At 42.7% G+C, this 14237-nt stretch overlaps 1 protein-coding gene across 3 annotated transcripts in view; it reads left to right on the top strand.

Annotated features, from left to right (window-relative positions):
- Positions 1–14237, top strand: part of ACSL6 (acyl-CoA synthetase long chain family member 6) — a 318324-nt gene that overhangs the window by 65315 nt on the left and 238772 nt on the right. Inside the window, exon 1 of one of the 3 annotated variants that reach the window (XM_073620690.1) lies at positions 5485–5599. The exons of the other annotated variants lie outside the window; for them this stretch is intronic. The gene's annotated coding sequence lies outside the window, so the exon portion shown is untranslated. Of the gene's footprint in view, positions 1–5484; positions 5600–14237 lie in introns of those variants that run through there. 3 annotated transcript variants of the gene reach the window in all.

The following is a 14237-nucleotide window of genomic DNA, read 5'->3' as shown; positions in this document are numbered from 1 at the left end:
GATAAACCCCTATGTATTTGTCATGTTGGCTATTGTAACCAAAACTGAAAATTGTACGGTTGTTTCTAGAACAGGCATAGATGGAAAATCTTCCAATGGAAGCACTTGTTCTGGAGACTTTCAGGAGAGGAATTTTCTCACTTTGTAGAAGTTTACTCTCACTTCCGATTCTGTATCCATGACAGGAAGTCAAGGAAATTCTTGCCACAGTAAGCAAAATATAAACTGACAGAGGTTTTAACCCTGCCCTACACTATCCAAAACTAAAAAATGGTTTTGGGTACACATACACTTTAGAGTGGTTCTAAAGGCAGAGGGTTTTCTACCTTCATAAATAGTGGCATAACATAATCGACAAAATGATCATTATAACACACTAAAACAGCGCTAATGTTGAGCTAAACGGATAATGTGGCCAACTTCACATGCAAAAAAAGTCCTTAAAGAGAGAAGAGCAGTAAGCAAAATGGTTCAGATAGTGTTCATAGGTGATCAGAGTACAGAAGTTCAGCGTGCACCTTCCACCGATCCTTCCACTTCCACCCTGTGAGAACACACTCCCCTCAGGGGGTTAAACTCACCAAAAGCCTAATAAATATAGGCATCCAAGAAAGGAAAAATCCAAGCCCCCAGCCACTGTCAGCAACGCTCCGGAGGAATCCCAGATGGTCAAGGCTCATAAATCACCAGACAACAAAAAAAAGTGTACATAGCGTAATCCTGTTTATTAGATAAAAAGCCCTTCACATCACACAAAGACCCCCCTTCAAACATTATACGTACATTGTAAATGCAATCAAAAGAGCACATCAGAGGAAGCATTTAGACATAGCACTTCACCATAGTCAGCTCCAGCCGGTTCCGCTTTCCAAGCAGCAGTCACTCACTTCCTGGTTGCAGCAGAGGCTGTGGTGGAGCGCAAACGTCACTTCCGGCGTCGTGTAGGTCACGCCCTGACGCGTTTCGTCATATCCTGACTTCAACAGAGGGCGTCAACAGAGTTCTACCTTCCTGTATTCTATGCATAAAGGTAAAAAAGAAAGGTAAAAAAACCTTCTGGGTGCATTTCCCCAGCCCCCCACCCCCGCATAGTGTTTGTCTCTGAGGAAGAGGGAAGTCTCTTGTTAACCTGGTGGATCTTAATTGTCCTGTTATGAGATGTGATGTATCGAGGTCTTAACCGCTTCAGCCTAGAAGATTTGGCTGCTCCATGACCAGGACAATTTTTGCAATTCGGCACTGCGTCGCTTTAACTGACAAGTGCGCGGTCGTGCGGCGCTGCACCCAAATAAAATTGCGTCCTTTTTTCCCACAAATAGAGCTTTCTTTTGGTGGTATTTGTTCATCTCTGCAGTTTTTATCCTTTTTTTGCGCTATAAACCAAAAAAAAGCGACCATTTTGAAAAAAACACAATATATTGTACTTTTTCTCTATAATAAATATCCCCAATTTTTTTTAAAAAAGCAATTTTTTTCTCAGTTTAGGCCAATAGGTATTCTTTTACATATTTTTTGTAATAAAAATCGCAATAAGCATATATTGATTGGTTTGTGCAAAAGTTATAGCATCTACAAAATAGGGGATAGATTTATAGCATTTTTATTATTATTTTTTTTTTTTTAACTAGTAATGGTGGCTATCTGCGATTTTTATCGGGACTGCGACATTATGGCGGACGCATCAGACAATTTTGACACATCGATCAGTGCTATAAAAATGCACTGATTACTGTAAAAATTTCACTGGCAGGGAAGGGGTTAACTAGGGGGCGATCAAGGGGTTAACCGTGTTCGCTCTCTGTGTTCTAACTGTAGGGGGGATGGGACTGTCTAGGTGAGATGACAGATTGCTGTTCATACTTTGTATGAACACATGATCAGTCTCTTCTCCCCTCAGAGAACCGGGATCTGTTTACATGCACTGATTACGGGTCTCGGTGTGTCACGAGCGATCGCGGGAGCCCGGCGGTCATCGCGACCGCCGGGCACTCGCATCGGGGCATGTGTCCCTAGTGGCCACAGGACAGAGCCACGTAACATAACGTCATTTTGCCCAGCCGTGCCATTCTGCCGCAGTAAAACTGCAGCGGCTGGTCGGCAAATGGTTAAAGAAGATTTTTGCTATATTGTGACAAGCTTTAAAGTATCTGCTGGTTTGTGAGTATATTACTTACCACTTTTAAAAAAAAATAAAAAACATGGTTTGAAGATAATGCAGTAGGCTGGTGCGCCCTCTGTTTTGTTTTCAGTATCCCCCTTTATACTTACCTGAGCCCCATCTTGATCCATTGATTTGCATGAGAGCAGCGACTCTCCGGAGTGTCTCTCTCCTCATTGACTCACATAGCAGTGAGAGCCATTGGCTCCTCCTGCTGTCAATCATAGCGAGTGAGCCAATGAGGAGAGAACAGGGCCGAGCCACTCTCTATGTGTGAATGGACAATATCCATTCACAGGAGCGCTGCTAGGGAGCCAGCCTGCTTGAGTGCCTCCAAAGCAAGAGGCTTGCTATTGGGGGCATTCAGCGGGGGGGGGGGGGGAGCCAGGACAACCAGCGAGGGACCCAAAAAGAAGAGGATTGGGGCTGCTCTGTGCAAAACCATTGCATGTTTGTTTGTTTTACTTCAATACCCGGCCATAGTAAAATCACGTCCTCTACTTTGTGCAGGGATATCTGAATGATACCTGTAGCTACAGGCATCATTCAGATATCATTCTTTCCAGCCGGCGATTCTGTGCACGATAAGAACAATCATAGCGGCAGTTCCACTGCTTGATAGTTCGTATAGGCGACGGGAGGGGACAACCCCCCCTCCCACGCCATCCGGTGCTTCTCCGGGCTCTCGCGTGCCATCGGGGGCCCCGGATAAACATTCGGCCGGCGCCAGATGACGATGATAGATATTTCATCTCTATGACCGTGGTAGGCCCGGGCGTGACGTTATGACGTCACGCCCGGGTTCCCGGATGTCAACAAAGCCGTGATGTCAGCATGAGATCGGTGAATTTTTTTTCTCGATCTCATGCTTTCCAGCCTGGAGGAGAGATGTGGGGTCTTATTGACCCCACATCTCTCCATAAAGAGGACCTGTCACATAGATTCCTATTACAAGGGATGTTTACATTCCTTGTAATAGGAATAAAAGTGATCAAAAAAATAAAAATGTAAAAAAAGTGTAAAAATAAAAAAAAATTAAGTAAAATAAATAATTTAAAAAAAAAAAGTAAAACGTTCAGAAGCGAACGCACACGCAAGTCCTGCCCACATATGTAAACACCGTTCAAACCACACATGTGAGGTATCGCCGCATGCGTTAGAGCGTGTGCAACAATTCTAGCACTAGACCTCCTCTGTAACTCTAAACTGGTAACCTGTAAAAATTTTCAAAGCGTCGCCTATGGAGATTTTTAAGTACTGAAGTTTGGAGCCATTCCATGACTGTGTGCAATTTTAAAGCGTGACAAATTAGGTATCTATTTACTCTGTGTAACATCATCTTTTCACAATATACAAAAAAATTGGGCTAACTTTACTGTTTTGTTATTTTTTTAATTCAGGAAACCGTTTTTTTTTCCAAAAAAAAAAGGCCTTTGAAAAATTATTGCGCAAATACCGTGCGAGATAAAAAGTTGCAATGACTGACATTTTATTCCCTAGGGTGTCTGCTAAAAAAACATATATAATGTTTGGAGGTTCTGAGTAATTTTCTAGCAAAAAAATGATGATTTTTACATGTAGGAGAGAAGTGCCAGAATAGGCTCGGTATTGAAGTGGTTAATTACAACCTTTATAATCACTTTAAGTCAGCTTATTTAAATGAATGGGCTGCCAATGCATCAAAGCAGACAACAATATCAGACATGCACTACTCTTTCCAATGCGTACTGTACAACGCTCGATAGTGTGTTACTGTGAGGGGGATTTACTAACACTGGAGCACACAAAATCTAGTGCAGCTGTGCACAGTAGTCAATCAGCTTCTAACTTCTAGCTAACTTCTAGCTTATTCAATCGGGTTTTGACACTTAGCCCCCGTTCACATCGGCGCAATTTGATATGTCAAATCACATGCCAAATCGCAGTCTATTGCTAGAAATGGCTGTCGAACTCGGCACAACGCTGACTTTCCAAAAGTAGTTCCTGCGCTACTTTTGGCGACTTCAGGGGGCAATTTCAATAGACTTTTGTGATGAATCCGCACAGATGTCTTTCAAATTGCCCTTGAACTTGCACTGAAATGCGGGTTTAAAATTGTGCAAATTCATCTGAACTCGCACGATTTCAAACCCCCGATTTCAGTGTAAACGTACCCCAAAACCTAGAATCTGATTGGCTACCATGCACAACTGCACTAGATTCCGTGTGTACCAGTTTTAATAAATCTCCCCCTTTCTGTTGTGGCTCACTGCAATGTGTGCATGTTGGAGGTGCTTTGGATGAATGCATCAGACTGCCATTGACATTGAGTGCCAGCCAATGCAAGATAGGTAGCATGCGCTGACACATTGCGATAATGAACACATTCCTACAGTGCACTGCAGTGGAGAGGTATGAATGGGCCTTTAAGAGAACTGCAAATAATAAGTAAAAGCAGAAACGTCATAATGCAAGCTGTGCTTGGAGTATCCTAATGTGCATTCCTTTGTGCCTTATCAGTACAGAAGGCAGCAGAGCAGTATTATTTGGATATTCAAGGTGCACAGCAAACTCAAACTGCATCGTACGCCTTGAACCACAGTGAATGATCAGCTACATAGGTGCTTGGATTACAACCATGTGCTTGTATTTCTTTGTGTAACCCTGTCATGCAAATATATTTTAGCAGTTTATCACAGCTCTTGGTTCATTTGTTTTAGTAAATACAGTAGGCCGATTGTTTTAGAAGAATTAGCCCAAAAGTAACCTTAGATGTTTCTTCTTTGCATTGCACACAAAAAATGACAAAATGAAAAAAAATGTCAGTATGATGCCCTTTATTAAAATCATATTTTCATATATTATTTCAATGCATTTAAAAGAAATGGAAAGACTAGTAACGTAATCAGTTCAGTATGGCATATTTATCATAGTGATCATATTTACCTGTGAGGAAGTATGAGAGGTCTGGGTAATAAGGGTCAGAGGCTATGCGCTTACAGCTCACAGGGGATTTTAAGGATGACAGTTCTAGCTGAGCAGTGACATAGATTCCAGCCAATCAGAGAGCAGAAAATCGTGTACTCATTCTGCAGGCTCTCACACTCCTGATGGGCTGTACTGCAATAATATCCCAATGTAACCCCGCTCCAAGGTTCCTGATAATTCTCTCTCCATCTGAAAGGATTGTTTTGTTCCACAGTACCAGTCTTTGTGAGCTGAGAAGCTTCTCTTCCAGGCTCAGTTTTGTCACTTAGTCCTTTGAATAGAAGCACAATCCTCTCACGGAGAGGCTGATTTGGGTGGCGTGACTCAGGGAATTGCCAATAACATCTAAGTCTGGTGTTCCTTTTCCGCAGCGCCTATTTGCATATTGCCATTTACATCATCCTGATCATACACAACTGGGAAAGCAAAGTTCTCGACTACTGAGCCTGAAGAATGGAGCGCTTGGGAGATTAGGTCAGCAATTTAACACATTGACTACCACTTCCATTCCATATTGAGGGGGAGCAGCTCCTGGGTGGAGTGACTTAACTATAGCAGGCTGAGATTATAATGTATGACAGGGTTATCTGTGACCCTATTATCTAGACTTTATTTATGAATCATAATTAAAAGAAAACTCTATTGCCATGAAGTGGTCACCTGCTGTTTTTTGCATAATTTTGCAGTTGTTGATAATGTATTTACTCCTTTTGATGTATCTCTTTTCATGTTAGATCAAATTACTTGTAATAAATTACTTGATTTGGACTTTGACAGCATGGTGCAGAAGGCAATACTGTGCAGTAGAACACAGCAACAAATCAAATGTTGCCTTTAAGCAGTTAATTGTAGTAAAGACAGTAAACTAATTATTATTAGTTGCTAACAGTTACTGCATTTTGTTTTTTGCCATGGAAAACAAAGGTCAGTTATTAGGCATGATATCATCTATTTGCTAAAAAAAATTCCATAAAAGATGTATTTGATCTAGACGGTCTGCTTGTACATGCTTATTTTGTTATAGGGTTTATTTACTGGGAAGTGGCTGTAAGTAAATTTTGTAATGCAGTGTGGTATAGCTAGTTTATTCAACCTTTTAAATATGGAGACCTTGACATAATGTTCTGGTCTCAGGGAACCCTTGCCAAAAGTTACTGCATTTATAGTTGACATATAACGCCATCAATTTACGCAGCGCATTACATATATTATACATTCAGATCAGTCCTTGCCCTCAAGGAGCTTACAATCTAAGGTCCCTAATTCACATACATACATACTAGGGCCAGTTTAGACAGGAACCAATTAACCTATCAGCATGTCTTTGGAGTGTGGGAGGAAACCTACACAGGCACAGGGAGAACATGCAAACTCCAGGCAGGTAGTGGTGTGGTTGGGATCCGAACTGATGACCCTAGTGCTGCTAGGTGGAAGTGCTAACCACTTAACCACTGTGCACACTACTTTAGTGAAATGTCAAGGGGAATAATGCACCTTACATTTGTGGTCATTTGTATGGATCCCCTCTTATAGATATCTGAGTGGCAAAAAACTCTAATTGCCACTAGCAACCTCTGGAGGAACCCTAGCATTCCACAAAATGCTAGTTAAAGTGTTTGTTACCCTAAAAAAAAATGATCCTGTTCCCTTAAAGAAGGGGTGGGCAACCTCGGCACTCCAGCTGTGGTAAAACTACAAATCCCATCATGCCTCTGCTTCTAGGAGTCTGTGATTGTCAGGGTCTTGCAATGTCTCATGGGACTTGTACTTTCAAAACAGCTGGGGGGGCCGAGGTTGCCTACCCCTGCCTTAAAGCATGTATTGTACAGTGCTTGTGCTGTGTAATTTGCCCCCTGTATGACCTGAAATACCTGGCTGATCCTGCCTGGCTATGCCCTTCCCCGTGTATACTGACCACGGGGTATCATGGCTGCCGAGCCCTTATGCCGTGGTCAGTTTACATGCCTTCGTCATCCGCTGCTTTCTGCAGCTCTCCTCTGTCCTCCTCCCCCCCCTGCTTGTCAGCTAGTACCAGCGCTGCTCTGCTCCCCTCCCCGCTGGTTTAAAACTATGTTAAGTTGATGCCATCCCTTCTGTTAGATAAGAACCTGTGTCCTAGTGCCTGTGCTTTATTAAAAAAACAGCAGATTCTACCTGTTTTCAGAGGGTCCACGGAGGGAGGAGTGGGAAAGCCCCGCCCACTCTGGCTGTCAGACAGGAAGAGAGCCTAGGAGTCACGTGAGCACCAAGAGTAGCTCCAAAAACAGGTAGAATCGGCTTTTTTTTAATAAAGCACAGGCACTAGGATACAGGTTCTTATCCAACAGAGGGGATGGTATCAACTTAACATAATGGCTTAACAACCACTTTAACTAGTTACGGACCGCCCGCCACAGTTGTACTGCGGCAAGTTGGCTCCCCTGTACGAATCACCATCATTGTACATCAGGCACGTATATGGCGATTCGTGGGAGCACGCACGCCGCCAGGGACGCGCCCATTCGCAAGCAGAGGAGCCAACCAGCGGGTCCGACGGACTCTATGTCCACCAGCCACTTGTGATTGCTCCAGAAACAGGCAGAACAGGGATCTGTCAGTGTAAACAAACAGATCTCCGTTCTGTCAGGGGAGGAGAGAGAGATCGTCTGTTCCTAGTGATTGGGAACAGCGATCTCTCTCCTCCAGTCGGCCAGGCCCCCATACAGTTAGCAACACCTCCCTAGGGAACACATTAACCCCTTGATAACCTCCTAGTGTTAACCCCTTCCCTGCGAGTGCCATTTATACAGTAGTCAGTGGCTATTTTTAGCTCTGGTCCCAAAAAAGTGTCAAAAGTGTCCGATCTGTCCACCTCAATGTTGCAGTCCCGCTAAAAATCGCAGACCACCGCCATTACTAGTAAAAAAATTAAAATCCCATAAATCTATCCCATAGTTTGTAGACGCTATAACTTTTGCGTAAACCAATCAATATACGCTTATTGCATTTTTTTTTACCAAAAATATGTAGCAGAATACATATGGGCCCAAACTGAGGAAGAATTTTTTTTTTTACATTTTTTTTTTGGATATTTATTATACCAAAAAGTAAAATTGTTGTTTTTTTTCAAAATTGTCACTTTTTGTTTATAGCGCAAAAAATAAAAACCGCAGAGATGATCAAATAACACCAAAAGAAAGCTCTATTTGTGGAAAAAAAAGACATCAATTTTGTTTGGGTACAATGTTGCACGACTGCGCACTTGTCAGTTAAAGCGGCGATGCAGTGCCGTATCGCAGAATACGTCATTAAGGGGGCAAATCCTTCCGGTCCTTAAGTGGTTAGAGCGGAACAATACTCACCTCAGCTCCAGTAATGCGGCATCCCTGAGCTCCCCACCCGGCTGCTGTCATCTTCGGGCGGCCGGCTTCTGGGTCTCAATCGCTGCACACTGTCATTGGTCAGGCAGGGATGATGTCACTCCCGTGCATGCGTGGGACTTCAGTCAGATTCGGCATTGCCGAAGAAACAAAGAATGCATTAAAAAATCCTGCCTGTCCTCCAATTTTAATTTCCCAGGATAAAGTTTCACTTTAAGAAAGGCTGACCTAGAGCAAGCTGGAAAATGCAGACAGTGGTGTTGATTTACTAAAGGCTGTTCACATTTTCTACAGAGCTTAGTGGATGAGGTGAAGCTCTGTTGACTTTCATCATCCAATAATATAAATGTAAGAGATATGTAAGAAAACAGTTTGCATGCAATTGGGTATTTTTTGCAAAGTAAAAATGTTGCCACATTCGCTAAGTTCTGGGAAAATTTCCCTTGGAAAGTAAACAGCCTATTTCCCTTTAGTAAATCAACACATTACAGTACTTGTCATACAATGAAAAGTGAATTTTTTGTTAATGCTGGTTAGAAATTAAAAGCAAGTCTTCTCTTTCACTTTTTTTAAATTGGTACCTTGAATTTTAGAAGTCAACATTCTGAGATTCTGCCAAAATATACAAAAAAGAACAGGAGGGCGCACTGACCTTGTGCATTACCAAAGATAAAATTTAATTAGATCCTGTCTAAAAAAAATGGCCAAAATATGTGTATGTTGTATGTGCATGTGTTTGTAAGCGTGGGGCAAAGGACCGCGATATACCGCAGATGGACACCGGCGGCAAAAAGCGCCCTGAGGCAATTCAATTCACATAGGTAGCATTATACAAGTCACTCACTCACTCACTATTCATAAAATATAACAAGAAATATACTCACAAATGAGCTTTAAATCACACGTATGGGTAAATGCCCACCAGAGCCTGCCACACCTGTGATGGATGGACATGGTGGGCGGAGCTCACTCGTATAGGTGTGGCAGGCCCTGGTGGGCGTTTACCCATACGTGTGATTGTGGGTAAATTAAGGGGATGCTAGAGGAGGTCAAACTCTCATCGTTATGGCTCTGAGGAAGAGGGTTCGCCCTCGTAACGCGTAAGCCGTTTGTGATGCCATCTGGTTCCTCCAAATATCTGGTCCAGGTTGTAGGCGTCTAGAGATACTGCTCGCAATTGCCAGAGCATTAATAAGCCTTGTTTTAAAGCTCGTTTGTGAGTATATTTCTTGTTATATTTTATGAATAAATTTTATCTTTGGTAATGCACAAGGTCGGTGCGCCCTCCTGTTCTTTTTGTTTGTTTCAGTTCTAAGGATACCCATTATTCTGAGAAGGGCAGCAAGACCTGCGACATTACATTGACTTTAGCTAAGGGGGTTGGCTGTGCCACTTACTTAGTTGACCGGGCACCCGAGCGCAGGAGATTGCTTTGTGGTATTCTGCCAAAATAAGCAGATTAAATAAAAGTTTCATTCTTTTTCTCCTATGCAGGATGACAAGATTCTTTGTAAATAATGAGCATGTTTTTTTTTTTTTTTTTTTAAATGCTGAGATGAAAGATGACTTTGGTTTAAAGGTTGTATGTAGAACAGCAAATGAGCCTCTATTTTGCTGTCGACTTCACAAAACAAGCTAAGAGCTTACAGCGCAGTGCTGACTAAAATGCCAGAGTAAATTATACTCTGCAGATCTGCGAGCTATTTGAGGATACACGTCTTTGTTTTATTTAGTAGGTTTCATCTCATTTGTGATATATGGCTATGGACACAAGCAAGGCATTCTTGCTGATTTGAAAACTAAAAAATGACTTTAGAAAAATATTTACGTCCATTCTTTTTTGGAATTGTTCCATGTCACACAAGTTTCTATGCTGCCATTTGTTCAGGAGACATCATTTAGTATGAAATCTATGTGATGTAATCTTCCTTCCTATACCATGCTCGTCTATGGTAACGCACGTGCTCATCAAACTGTCACATTCAGTTCCCTTCTATATTGTAAGATTGGTCAGTGACTGGGAGAAAAGTCCTGACACCGGAATTCTTGATAGCTTTCTGACGTTAGCAGTCACCATTGTGCTCAGGCAATCGGGTAGAATTGCTAGAGGCTTATCTACATTGAATTTTATGCTGTTATTTGTCGAGATACAAAATGCATATTATTTGTTGCTGATCTGCCAACATCAAGGTTGTTGCAATGCCCTTGAGGAATAATTAATACTGTACAACTTATAATGGCTACACATATGTGCTACACAGCTGTTGACAATATAGCAAAAAGATAAAGACCTTCTGACCCACTTAGGGTCCTTTCAGTGAGCTCTGACAGATTGCAAACTACAGGGGACAATATAAAAAAAAAAATCAAAAGTGAACATCTGAGGTCATTGGCTCTAGGAAAAGAAAGATGCTGTGTAAAGCACTCACTTGATCCGTGATATGGTATTATACAGTGGGCTGTTACTATCTGTATGATGCATCACTTGATGCCGCTGGCCAGCTTACTTGCATTATCTGACGTCATTTGTGGTAGTCACAGTCTGCATCCTAACTGTAAGTAAGAAAAATCATCGGTGCTTTGCGTTACTCTTTGAGTTGTATTGGAAGCTGAGCTCTAGACAGAAAAAAAAGACACAACTTAATGCAGCCTTGTTTTTAAATGCAAGCAGTGCAGTTTTTTCAGCCATTGCATTGTTTAAATGTTTACTAAAGGCAAATAGATTGTGCACTTTGCAAAGTGTAGTTGCACTCTGCAAGAGCAGTTGCTCCAGAGCTTTGTATATGAGCAAAAGCTCTGCTGACCATCATCCAATCATGTGCTAGCAAAAATGCAGTGCTTTTTATTTTCCTTGCACGTGATTGGGTTTTCTTTGTGAAGTTAAGCTTTACCTCATTTTCAAAGCTCTGGAGCAACTGCACATGGCAGATTGCAACTGTACTTTGAAAAGTGCACAGTTTATTTGCCTTTAGTAAATCAACCCCTTAGTGCCGGTTCACACAGGGGCGACTTGTCAGGCGACCTAGCCGCCTGACAAGTCGCCTCCCGTTCTGTACAATGGAACCGTTCTAATAGGAGCGATGCAAGTCGCTCCGACTTAGAAAAAGGTTCCTGTACTACTTTGCGGGCGACTTGCATAGACTTCTTTCTATACAGAGGTCGTTTTGCAAGTCGCCGTGGCAGTCGTGTGCAGGTCGCCTCGGTGAGGCGACCTGCAAGTCGTGCCGCCCCTGTGTGAACCGGGGCTTAGAGAGATGAGCTGTGCTGCTTCTCCTTTCACTGTCCAATCACAGATTGGGGCAGGTCCAGGATGACCTAGGCTCAAAGGAAGTAGGTTGAATGATACTATCCACTATCCACTAGCCATGAAATCAATGAATGCTCAAACACTTGCCATGCTTAAAAAACAGTGGGGTAGTGCTGTGCTGTCCTTAATATATATAAAGTGAATCCTGTGGGTATTCAAAGTGTGTACAAGAATGGTAGATGTATGTAAATAAAACTACTAATCATGAAAATTAATTGCTCCAGAATATTTATCTACACAGTCAGTAGTGCATATGCTTCCCAAATCATAAATCCTACAATTAAGTATAATTAATCTTATATAGTGAATAAAGTGCTAATAGTGCATAGATGAATAAACAAGTGTCTCAAGGCTGGACACTATATCCAATAAACATAGAAGTACAATAAAGTACAATATTTCTAATATAGTGAATAAAGTGCTATTAGTGTATAGATGAATAGAAAAAAACAGGTGTCTCAAGGCTGGACACTAAATCAAATTAACATAGAAGTATTGCGGTATTAACATGTGCACATATCTTCACAAAAAGAGTCTGTTTGGAAAAATCCTTGGTGATCTAGATGGGTTGCTTGATTTATCCCTTCACCAGTGTCTGAGAAAGCATATAATTAGGTGACTTAGCCCCCTCTTCCCGTGTCACCTCTGTGCTCTCTGGCCTCTCACCTTATATATACTTTAAACCAGCTTATCTCCCAAGTGTCGTATATAGATATTGGCTCGCCTCTGGGGGTCCTTTACTTCAGCGTTTTCCAAAGTGCTGTGTATCATAGAGGGTACTGGATCTCTATTGGTCCTGCAAGGACGTTCCTTTGCAATAGGCTCCCAAATAGGTGTATAAGAGAAAGAAGAACACTCTTGTAGTGTGATAACGTTTTTAAGAAAATGTATTAAAAAATGCAAACAGCAAACACCCACATTTAAAAAGCTGTGTAACGGCGAAAATCCACGGCGTCACCTCCAGTACTTGTCATGCTTAAACGCTTGTGCAAAATGTCAGTTTAGTGGTGTTCTTAGACTGATTTTTTCCAGGAGCAAAGGTGTCTGGGGGGGTGGGGGAGGGGGGGGGGACATCCTGTGTGTATGAGACCCAACTGTTGAGACAGTGAACACTTTAATCAGGACAGTGTAACATATAACATGTATAGAGTGCAGGAGTCAAGAGTAAGGCCCCTTTCACACAAAGGGTCTGATCAGATAAGCCTGTCAGTTTTTTAGGCAGACCTGACCGTACAGTCCATTCCGCGCTATGGAGCAGCAGGTGTAAAAAAAAAAAATTGTGTCCGTTTACAACTGCTTACCATCGGTCTGATCTATTCCCCAAAAAAATAATGGAAGGGGATCTGTTTTCCTCCATCTAGGCAGATCAGATTGGAGGGCAGTCGGGTATAAACGGACGCCAGTGTCTGTTTACACCCGACCGCCAATTGAGCAGAGCGGGATCCACTCTGCATAAACTGAGTGGATACGGACCTGTCATTCGCCTGCTCTGCTCTGATCAGCAGGAGATCAGCGGACAGAGCCCCTGGTGGTCTCAGTGGCGTCTGCCCCATGTGAAAGGGGCCCAAGTAACATACAACACAGAGTACACAGTGCAGAAGTCAGGATGAGGCCCCTTTCACACTTGTGCGACTTGTCCTGTGACTTGGGACTCCCAAGTCGCAGGACAAGTCGTTCCCCATGTTTTCCAATGAGTACCATTCATAGCTGTGCAACTTAAATTATCAACGACTTCAAAGTAATCCCTGCACTACTTTGGTCTGACTTTGATGCCATTTGAGGTCCATAGACCTTATGTTTACACAGGCATTGCTTAAAATCACAAAATTGTGGCAAAAATTGCGGTAAAATCACTCAACTTTCAGGTTGCACAAGTGTGAAAGGGACCTAAGCCTAGGTTCTAACTGACTGCAGGAATGAAATCGTGTGAGTTCAGGTGACATGTCAAATCGCATTCCAAATCGCATCAATGTGAACCGCCCCATTCACACTTATATGACTTGTCCTACGTCTTGGGACTGCAAAGTTGTATGACAAGTCATTCCCCATAATTTCCAAAGACTACCATTCATATTAGTGCGACTTCAAGTCGTGCCGACTTCAAAGTAGTCCCTGCACTACTTTGGTCCGACTTTGACCCTAATTCAGGCCACTGAATATCACTGAAGTCAGATCACCGTCTTAACTGATCGGACTTTGGCATGCGACTTGTGCTCTAATGATCTTGAGTGGGAACTCCATGCAAAATGTAAAAAAAAAAAACGGAATGGGTTCCCCCTCCAAGAGCATACCAGGCCCTTCGGTCGGGTATGGATTTTAAGGGTCCCCCCCAAAATCCATACCATCCATACCAGACCCCTATCCGAGCACACAGCCCGGCAGGTCAGGAAAGGGGGTGGGGACGAGCGAGCGCCCCCCCCCGAACCTTAGTGAGGGGGGGCCCTGC

Source organism: Aquarana catesbeiana, linkage group LG03 (genome assembly GCF_042186555.1).
Source record: "Aquarana catesbeiana isolate 2022-GZ linkage group LG03, ASM4218655v1, whole genome shotgun sequence".
In the NCBI taxonomy this organism is placed as follows: domain Eukaryota; kingdom Metazoa; phylum Chordata; class Amphibia; order Anura; family Ranidae; genus Aquarana; species Aquarana catesbeiana.
This window is presented reverse-complemented; position numbering and strand designations above follow the sequence as displayed.